This window comes from Lynx canadensis, chromosome D3, assembly GCF_007474595.2.
Source record: "Lynx canadensis isolate LIC74 chromosome D3, mLynCan4.pri.v2, whole genome shotgun sequence".
NCBI lineage: Eukaryota > Metazoa > Chordata > Mammalia > Carnivora > Felidae > Lynx > Lynx canadensis.
In genome coordinates this window covers 50,312,633-50,323,250 of record NC_044314.2, presented here as the reverse complement: position 1 = coordinate 50,323,250, position 10,618 = coordinate 50,312,633, and the positions used below count along the sequence as shown (strand labels likewise).

General features: G+C 39.4%; 1 protein-coding gene across 3 annotated transcripts in view; it reads left to right on the top strand.

The window, feature by feature from the left end:
- Positions 1-1,657: 1,657 nt before the first annotated feature.
- Positions 1,658-10,618, top strand: part of GREB1L (GREB1 like retinoic acid receptor coactivator) — a 175,982-nt gene continuing 167,021 nt past the window's right edge. For all 3 annotated transcript variants that reach the window (XM_030336350.1, XM_030336349.1, XM_030336351.1), the window contains exon 1: positions 1,658-1,755. The gene's annotated coding sequence lies outside the window, so the exon portion shown is untranslated. The remainder of the gene's footprint in view (positions 1,756-10,618) is intronic.

The following is a 10,618-nucleotide window of genomic DNA, read 5'->3' as shown; positions in this document are numbered from 1 at the left end:
TTAGTTGTGAACTGTTTCCTTCTGTGTCAGTGAAGCCTTGCTTATGACCCTATTAGGGTTTGACAAAACAATGGGAGTACCTCTAAAGGGAAAGTGGGAGCTGAACTACTTTTGTTCTTGGTGAGGGATGATTATCAAATTGAGGTATGATGAGAAATTAATTTTCAAATACAAATTACAGGAAAAGGTTCTCATTATTATATCTCAAGTTTGGCTTATAGAATTTTAGGACTGTTTAAATGATCAGAACCACTTTTGCCTGTCTGCTTATCTGCTATTGATAGAGGGTCTTTAAATACATTTGTAAAATTTCAGACTGATTGATGGTCTAACGTTGAATAGAAGGCCATTTGATCTAATGTTACACATATTGTCAGTGACCATGTCTTCTTACAGGACTTTCAATAAGTAATTCTACCTCACATCAACATTATTAAGCCTATCACTATGGATATCTAGTGAATAAAACTGGCAAACAATATTGGCAGTTATTAACTTTATTGAACATAATTCCCTAATTCCACCCTTAAAACAAAAGAAAACAAACAGCAGCTAATATCAGCCTTCTTCACATGGAAGTAAATAAGGTTTTACTTCCACATTTTCAAATTTAAACATCTAGACTGTATTTGAGTCTAAACTTTGTGACAACAGCCAAATAAGCACAGGAAGTGATAGAAAATGTCCAGGAAATTATGCCATGGCCTGATGTTTTGTTGCTTTTCATTTTGGCAATTCATACTTAAAAGTATTACAACAACGTGGAAGATTGGAAAGATTCAAGTTTTTCTAGTTGGTGCTTAAAGTAGCAGTACTCATGGCAGAGTGGTCCATTGAAATGGTGTGTATAACAAATTTTAAAGTCATTACAGGGCTTTAAAATGTCAGGAAGATTAAAAGGGAAAAAGGCTAGCATGTGTAGTTCATTAATTTTGGTCATGAACATGTTATATTCAAGAACCATGTTTAAGTCCCCGTTCTTCCAGGACAACTTCTTGAAACACAACTTAAATGGAATTATTATTATTTTTTTAATGATTACACTTAAGCACCTGATGATCTAATGAAGACAATTTCTTAATGTGTCAAAATGGGTTCTTTGTATCTTGTTTGAATCTTTTGTTGCCTTAAACTAATCTGCTTTAGGGTTCTCAAATCCAGGCATTTTACAATGCAGTCTCTAGCAATGGCATTCATTTGGAATGCTGCCTTTTGTTTACTAGCTTTCCCAGACCCTCACTGCTTCCTTTGGTCATCTGGTGTCTTCACTAATGTGATTGGTACTCCTAGGCTCTGCAGGTAGCCATGAGCCTTTATAAGTGGGATTTACAATGGGACTCACCACCCTGCCTGCTAATGAAGGGAACCGCAGGGATTTTTTTTTTTTCTGTCTTCCAAAAGAGTGAAGGAAAATTGAATTCTGGGTTTGTTAATTCTCTTTATTTTCCATTTACTTTAATTTTTACAATTGATTTGCTAACTTCAGTGCAAAAATACAAATATTTTTGTTTAGGAGTTAAATGTTTCATCTGCCAGCCCTTCATGCTAATCACTGGAATTGTTTATTATTGAACCTGGAAAGAACAAAGTGGGGTCTCTGTTTAAACTCAGTCAACTGGCATTTCACTTTCATCTGTTTTTGTCTTTCAGGAGATTTTTGACCAATTTGGTTGTTTAAAAAAAAAAAAAAAGCATATGACTGGAAGCCTTGGATTCTACTACCAGCCTTGCCATTTGGTACATCTATAACCTTGAGTAAGTCACTTCCACTCTTTGATTTCTAATCTGAAAAAAAGGAAAGTGTTATCCAAGGTACACATGAGATTTGAGATGGTGTTTCACATTCTAGCCTTCTTGTCTTTTTACTAGCAAAGTGAATAACAGTGCCCTTTTGTTTGATTTTTGGATAAATCTACCACTGAAAAACATCTTGCATCTATTAAATGTTTTAACCAGTGGTCAAAGCAATAATTAAATATAAAATGCCAGTGTCTTCATTTTAGAGGCAATGTGCTCTGTGAGGATTAAAGGAAGTTCATTGTAGCCCAACTTTATAGAGATAGGGATTTGTTTGACATTTTCTAATTGTGAAACATGGCACCCATGTGTTTTTTAATTTAAGTATAGTTGACATATAGTATTATATTAGTTTCAGGTGTACAACATAGTGATTTGACCATTACATACGTTATGAAATGCTCACCATGAAAAGTGTAGTTACCATGTGTCATCATACAAAGTTCTTACAATATTATTGACTATATTCCCTATGCTGTACTATTCATCCCTTTAACTTATCTATTTTATAGCTGGAAGTTTGTATCTCTTAATCCCCTTCACCTATTTTGCCCATCACACGAACCACCTCCCCTCTGGCAACCATCAGTTGTTCTCTGTATTTATGAGTCTGTTTCTAGTTTTTGTTTCTTTGTTCATTCATTTATTTTTTTTAGATTCCACATATTTTTTAAGTCATAGTGGTTTTTGTGTCTCTGACTTATTTCACTTGGAACCCATGTTTTAATTGTGCTTTATAAGGCAGTATTCTTAAGTGTGGTTTAAAGGTCTTCTGGGGGGGGGGGGTCATGAAATCTTTGGATTTGATTTGATTTGATTTTTATCTACTTGTTTTTTGGTGCTGGTCACTTCTTTTTTAATCTTTGGATTTTAGAACAGAAAGGGACATCTGCAATCATCACATCCAATCCTCTGAGTTTTATTAAACTGCTGAGATTCAGTAGACCCAGAAATGCTGAGTAGCTTATCCATGGTCAAAGAGCCTAGAGAGCTGCCTGTAGGGTCCAAACTCCAAAGACAAAATGTTATGTACCTGGTGGAGGTGTCCTAGCTACTTCTTAATGAAAGACAGAGAATGAAGGCTGAGACGAGGGGATTGTTTATTCCAAGTCTGAATAAAATTGCCAAGTCTTAAAAATTGCTGCTTGATAGAATTAGATAGTTGGTTAGTTTTCACATTGCAGCTTCCAGATTAAAGTCAATCCAGTCCCACAAATGTTTAACAAAATACTGTGTCTGAGGCATTGAACTACGGTGATGCTCCTATAGAACTGTGCAAAATCACAGTCCCTCCCCTTAGAGACTCTGCAGCCTAACATGGAGATAAAACAAGTACATAATAGGGAATAAAAACAATAAAAAACAGATTTCAAAAGGAAAATAACTTTGGAGTTCTCAAAGTCTCAAAGAACTTTGAGGATTTCAAAGTCCAAAGGGGAGGTGGACTTAAATAGAACCTAATAGGTCAAGTGTTCCTTAGCAGATCAAAGGTAAAATCAGGGTGCTCTGGGAACTCACAGGCAAGGTCTTGAATCAGAGTGAGACAAAAGAAAGGAACTAGTAAAATAATAAAATTTTGGCAAGTCTTCCTATTCTTGAGTTGGTTATTTGTTGCTGGAGAAAATCCCTCAGTCATGCAGATGGATATCAACTATAAATTCATTCTCTCTAACCCTAAATACAACTTAATTATCTTAAGTTGAGTACCCTTGGTGAATTCTTTTTTTCTCTAATCAATTATCCTAAATCTACTCCACTCTCTTTAAGCCTGTACCCTGCCCTTTTCTCAGCAGGCTGCTCCTCTTCTAGGAGCCCCTGAAGAGTCCCAGTAATTGCCTTAATTTAGCTGACCTATAAGTACAAGTGATGCCAAGTGCTTCGTCTCCAACCCTGCTTCCCTCCAAACTTCAGACTTGTCTGTCACATTACTGCTGGGTATCTCCACTTGGATGTTTCAGAGCCATCTCAAAATCAATATATATCTAAGGCCTGAATGTATCTATCACCTTCCATGCAAAGCCTCATCTTCTTCCTCCAAGTGCCCTCAATTAGAGGAGGTACCACCATTCTCCCCAGTTTGCACTTTAGAAACATACAAATGCAGAAAGAATGTCCAGTTGGGAGGCTGCAGTGATCCAAACCACCATACTTCTTGTTACAGTATTCAATTCATTGTAATTGCATGAGAAAGAACATAGTCAAGTGATTAAAAACATGGCTCTAGGTGGCACATGGCTGGCTCAGTCCATAGAGCATGTGACTCTTGATCTTGGGGTTGTGAGTTCAAGCCCCACATTAGGTGTAGAGCCTACAGAACAAAACAAAACAAAATAAAACCATGCCTTAAAGTAAGGTGGATTTGCATGTGATTCCTGGCACCACCATTTACCAGCTAGCCATATGACCTTGAACAAATCATTAAACTTTCTAAGACTGGGTTATCTCATCTGAAAAATGGGAACATAGTAATTCTTACATCAAAGGGTATTTGGAGGATTAAATGAGATATCACATATGAAGCTTTCAGCAATGGTATTCCTGTTTAAGATCTGGGAGAGCAAAGACCATTTCTGTCTTGTTCACCATTGTATCTGCAGGACCTGGCACAGAGATGGCACTCAATACATATCTACTGAATGAATATATGAGGTAGTGGCATGCCTGAATTGAGGTACTAACAGTGAGGATGGAGAAAAGCAATGTAAGATAGAGACCTGGGCTTCACCCTGAATCATTTGCCCATGCTATTGGTCACCAATTCCTATTGATTTAATTCCTGAGTATTTCTCAGGTCTCTCCATCCCTCTGTAACCCTTCCATAACTGCACCCATGCAGGCATCATGATCTCTCACCAGGACTATTAGTAGAAGTTTCTAAGCACTCTCCCTACATCCTGTTTTGCCTCCACATCAGCCCCTTCCAGACTGCCACAAGAAGAATCTATCCAAAGCTGAAATGGGGGGCATGCCATTTCTTTGTTTAACATCCTTTCATGTGGCTACTTCTTATCCATAGGATCCAGTCTCAACTCCTCACAGCCTGGGTCTACATTTTCATCTTCCTTTCCTACTGTTCCCTCTCTCACATTTGATAGTCTAGCAATTGCAGACTGGTCTTGTCTTCAGAACATACTGTGCTATTTCATGTCTTCATGCTTGTGAGAGGTACTTGCTTGTTCTTTGAACTCCCTTCTCTCCTGTATCAGTTAGGAGTTCGTTTGTCTGCTTATGACAGGAAGCATTAAATACCAAGCTGGAAGTTTATTTCTTTTCCACATAAACAGAGTTTGGAGGTAATTGTCTATAGCTCATAACACATTTCTGCTATGATCAGGGACCCAGGCTCCTGTCCTGTGGTTCTGCCATTGATGTGTGTCTTTCATCTGTTCCTCTCTCCTTTCTCTACCCCTCCAGCACCTTATTCCATTAATCATCTCCTCTCTTCAGTATCACCACCTCTCCATTTCCTTGGAGGGAAGAAACTCATCCTGTGAAGATCCCTCATTCTAGTATCTTTCCTGCCATTCTACCTTTCCAACAGCTACCAATGGATTTCCATCCTAGTTCACCACACTTCTTGAAAGACTAATTGCTACCCGGCAGATTTTCATTCTTGATCCTATTTGACCTTCCTTACCTGTTGAAACTGTTGACCACCTCCCACTCTTCCAAAGTCTCTTGTCCTTTGGTTTTCAAAACCCTTCAGGTTCCTGGTTTCCTTCCTGCTTCTCCTACTGCTCCTTCTGCAAAGTGGTTTTCCTCATCCTTTGACTGACTCTCAAATGACGATGTTTCTCAGACTCCCCCCCCCCCCGCCCTTGACCCTTACTCCACATACTTTCTCTACAGTGGCAGTCCCTAGTAATCTCCCCAGTACAGACAACAGTTTTCCATGTGGCAACTGTCTGTCTCCAGGGTCTGTTTGTTGAGTTCTCATTCCTGAACTTGAGTCTTGAATTTCTAACTCCCTACCTAAAGGGCAGCCCTGATTATGTACAGTCCCCATCAACTCCTCCTAGATTCTTCAGAAAGCTTTTATCTGGTCTCTAACTTTCACATTATTGCCAGAGTTACCTTCTATTTTTAAAAATCTAATTATGTTAATTTTTTTTTTTTTTTTTTTTTTTTTTTTTTTGGAAAGGTTCCATTGGCTTTCTCCTGCTTCTGGGACAAAATTCAAATTCCCAATTTGGCATATAAGTTCCCTTACAGACTGCCTCCAAGCTACTTTTTGTTTGTTTCCACTGCATTTATTACTTATACAAAAAATATTCAAAAGAAAAAAATTTATTCTCACTTCTCCAATGTCTGTCATCCCTGCCTCTTGCCCACACAACTCCTAACCCCTTTCCTCAGGGCCAGTTCAAAACTGAACCTGCTCACTGCCATTTTCACAGAAAACAGCCAGTTCCAGGGATGTGGGGGGAGAAGGTAGGAAAAGGGTGACAATACTGTCCAGGTTCCACCCAGAAGTGGGCCAGGTGGAGATTGACAGAATTCAAACAGAAGGGCTGGTGGCCTCACAATGATGTAGTCTAACTAAAGTGGGCTGGAAAGGACATGGCATAGCCTGTCAGAGGCTTTAAAGGGTGTCTCATGGGCTTGTGTCAAACCCAGAAAAACTGACATCAGGAGAAGAATGTGGAGGACCAGGGAGGCAGTCTTGCAGAAAGTTTCCCAATTCTCCCAGGTTGAGAGGTGCAGAAAATCTAGAGGGCACCATTTTGGCAAAAAAAAACTTACTCTACTATTAGGAGGTTACAAAAGTGCCACAGACACTGAGAAAGGCTACGAGGAGATACAGTTTCACAAAGCACAGTGATGACAGACCAGAGCAGTGGGGTTCGTGTGACTGATGCAGAAACTACAAAATCTGGAAAGTAGGGAAAGTGGCCTTTCAGGGAGTGACTCTGTACGAGTCATACAGAATTGACCCCAGGTCAGACAACCTGGTTAGTCTCACAGAGCAGCTGGCAGCATTGGGGGCCTGAGGGGGAATCACATAAAAAGAACTTAAGGAGCACCTAGGCGGCTGTCAGTTAAGCCTCTGGCTCTTAGTTTCAGCTCAGTCATGATCTCACAATTGTGAGATTGAGCCCCACATCGGGCTCCGCGCTGAAAGCATGGAGCCTGCTCAGGATTCTCTCTCTCTCTGTCTGTCTCTCTCCTCCCTTGTTCTCTCTCCTTCTTTCTCTAAAAATAAATAAATAAACACTTTTTTAAAAAGGACTTAAGGGGCGCCTGGGTGGCGCAGTCGGTTAAGCGTCCGACTTCAGCCAGGTCACGATCTCGCGGTCCGTGAGTTCGAGCCCCGCGTCGGGCTCTGGGCTGATGGCTCAGAGCCTGGAGCCTGTTTCGGATTCTGTGTCTCCCTCTCTCTCTGCCCCTCCCCCGTTCATGCTCTGTCTCTCTCTGTCCCAAAAATAAAAATAAAACGTTGAAAAAAAAAAAAAAAAAAGGACTTAAAACAAGCAGCTAGAAGAAAAGAATGGTAAGAAAAGAAAGAAAAGAAAAGAAAAGAAAAAAAAGAAAGAAAGATTCCATGGCTCTCAGGAATCAAGGGCAGTACTGGGGGCTGGGAGGACACATGCACAAGAAATAGCACCGAAGAGGTTTCCTATTCAACAGTCAGTCAGTTGGTGAGGGGAAGAAGATCCAGGAGGCAGGTGATGGGAACAAAGTTGGGGTCCTGTAGTCGAGTTTCTGGAGGCTGGAACAGAGGGCACACTGTAGACCAGTGATAGAACATAATTCTGGACCCCAAATGGGGGAGGTGGCAGATGGGATTGGGTGTCATTGATAGAGTGGTGAGTGGAACAGCACAGTTCACAGTACTTTCTAGGTAAAAAAATGAAATCAGGAAAAAGGAATAGCTTTTACTCTAATAATTATGAGGTTTTTTTTGGACATACTAATTTTGGACATATGAGTTTGGGTGGAGATCAGCAACTCAGAAAAGATATTATGGCCAATGATGTAGATGTGGGAGTTACCAGCAAAGATGGTAACAAACACTAATTGGCTCTCATGTTTTTCAACTATGGACTAAAGAAAGGTAGAAAGTTTATAGGAGGTAGAGAAAGGGTTGGGAGTTAGAATTTGGGGTATGAGGGAGAAAATCCATTGTTGGATTCTCTTGTTAGAAAAAAAGAAACAAACCATAGTTAACGCTTTTCCTGGGATCCTCCCCTCTACCAGAAGTATGCAGCCCTTCCACCAATTTAAAGTCCAGAATCAAGAAATAAATGGATCTAAAGATGTTCATTCTCTTTCTTCTAAGAAGCTACTGATTCAAACTTTTCATCCTAAGCTCCTGTTGGCAACTTCAAACCCTTATCCATTCATCATCTCCACCTCTCTTGTTTTTGTGGTGTGTGTGTGTGTGTGTGTGTGTGTGTGTGTGTGTGTGTTTCTGCCCCTTTTGCAAAAGCAAGAGGAAGTAGGTAAGGTGGAAATATCTATTTCCCCTAAAAAATGATAAATAAACTGAAAAAACTGAAAAACTTTTTTAAATAGAAAAATAACATCTTTGGGGTTCTATTTATTTAGATTCTTTTTCTTTTATTTTTTATTTTGAGAGAGAGAGAGTGTGTGTATGTGTGTGAGAGAGAGAGCTGAAGGAGAGGGGGAGAGGAAGAGAGGGGGAGAGAGGGAGAGAGAGAGAAGGAGGGGAGGAGGGGAGAGAGAGAGAGAGAGAGAGAGAGAGAGAGAGAGAGAGAGAGAAACTTAAGTAGGCTCTATGCTCAGCGCACAGTTCAACACAGGGCTCAATCCCACAATCCTGGGATCATGACCTGAGCCAAAATCAAGAGTCAAACATTCAACTAACTGAGCCACCCAGGTGTCCTGAGATTTCTTTTTCTTAACTTACTCTCCCTCTACTCCACGCCTTTGCTTTCTTTTTTTTTTTTTTTTTTTTTAATTTTTTTTCAACGTTTATTTATTTTTGGGACAGAGAGAGACAGAGCATGAACGGGGGAGGGGCAGAGAGAGAGGGAGACACAGAATCGGAAACAGGCTCCAGGCTCCGAGCCATCAGCCCAGAGCCTGACGCGGGGCTCGAACTCACGGACCGCGAGATCGTGACCTGGCTGAAGTCGGACGCTTAACCGACTGCGCCACCCAGGCGCCCCGACGCCTTTGCTTTCTTAATGCTTCTGGGAAGTAAACACTTACATAGATCATTTAATTAAACAAGTAAAGTGAATTATGTGTTTCCATGCAACTTTTTAACATATTAACAATTGATAAATTTGATTACATAAAAATTAACCTTTTTTGGGGTGGAAAAACAATAGCAAACACCAAAAGCAAAGGCAAAATGGAAAACTGGCAGAAAATGTTGCACCCCATATCATACACAAAAGACAAAATTCTTTAATATATAAAGAACTTCTACAAATCAAGAATGAAACCAACAACCAAATATAAAAATGGATAAAGACTGGACTTTTCAGAGAAGAAAATTCAAGGGCTTTTAAATGTTTGAAAAGATGTTCAATTTCATCCATAGTAAGAGAAATACGGATTAAAACTACATTGAGATACCATTTTTCATCTGTCAGATTGACAAAGATCCAAAAGTAGATAATATTCTACACTGTTGAAGGTATGGTGATCCATAAATTGCTAACGGGAGTGTAAATTGGTTCAACGATTAGTTCAACTCTCACTTGGTACCTAATTATCAGGGATTCTTTCCAACCCAGCTTTTCTGTGCTTTTGGCGGTTTCCTATCTGGTGTGGACCTTAGAGAAACAGAACTGTAATTGAAAATGTTTCTAATGTGTAGAAGAAATGAAGACTGCTTTGTGTGTGATAAAACAAAACCAGGGAAGTTTGGCAATATTTAACAAAATTAAAACTGCATATATCCTTTGACTCAGTATCCATCATTAAGGGACTAGCTTAAAATAATCATGGTATATACATGCCAGGGAATTCTCTGCAGCCACAAAAAAGAATGAGGAATATCTTTACATGTTTATACAGAAATATCTCCAAAATATTTTTTATTATTATTTTTTCATTATGGTAAGTGTATTCTTTAAGCCACATCACCTATTTCCCCATCTTTCTACCCACCTCCTTTCTGGTAACCATCAGTTTGTTGTCTATAGTTAAGTGTCTGTTTCTTGGTTTGTCTCTCTTTCTCTCTCTCTTTTTTTTTCCCCTCTGCTGATTTGTTTTGTTTCTTAAATTCCACATATCAATGAAATCATATGGTGTTTGTCTTTCTCTGACTTATTAAACTTAGCATAATACTGTCTAGATCCATCCATATTGTTACAAATGGAAATATTTCATTCTTTTTATGGCTGAATGATATTCACATCTTCTTTATCCCTTCATCTATCAGTGGACACTTAGGCTGCTTCCATAGTTTGGCTGTTGTAGACAATGCTGCAATAAACATAACGGTGCATATATCCCTTTGAGTTAATGTTTTTGTATTTTGGGGGTAAATACCCTGTAGTGCGATTCCTGGATCATGGGACAGTTCTATTTTTAATTTTTTTGAGGAACCTCCAAATGTCTTCCACAGTAGCTGCACCCAGTTTATATTCCCACCAACAGTGCACGAAGGTTCCTTTTTCTCCAGATCCTCGCTAACACTTGTTTCTTGTTTTTTATTTTTGCCATTCTGCCAGGTATGAGGTGGTATCTCATTGTGGTTTTGATTTGTATTTCTCTGATAGTAAGTGATGTTGAACATCTTTTCATGTGTTTTTTGGCCATTCATGTCTTCTTTGGGGAAATGTCTGCTCATGTCTTCTGCCCATTTTTAAATTGGATTATTTGTTTGCGGGGGGGGGGGGTG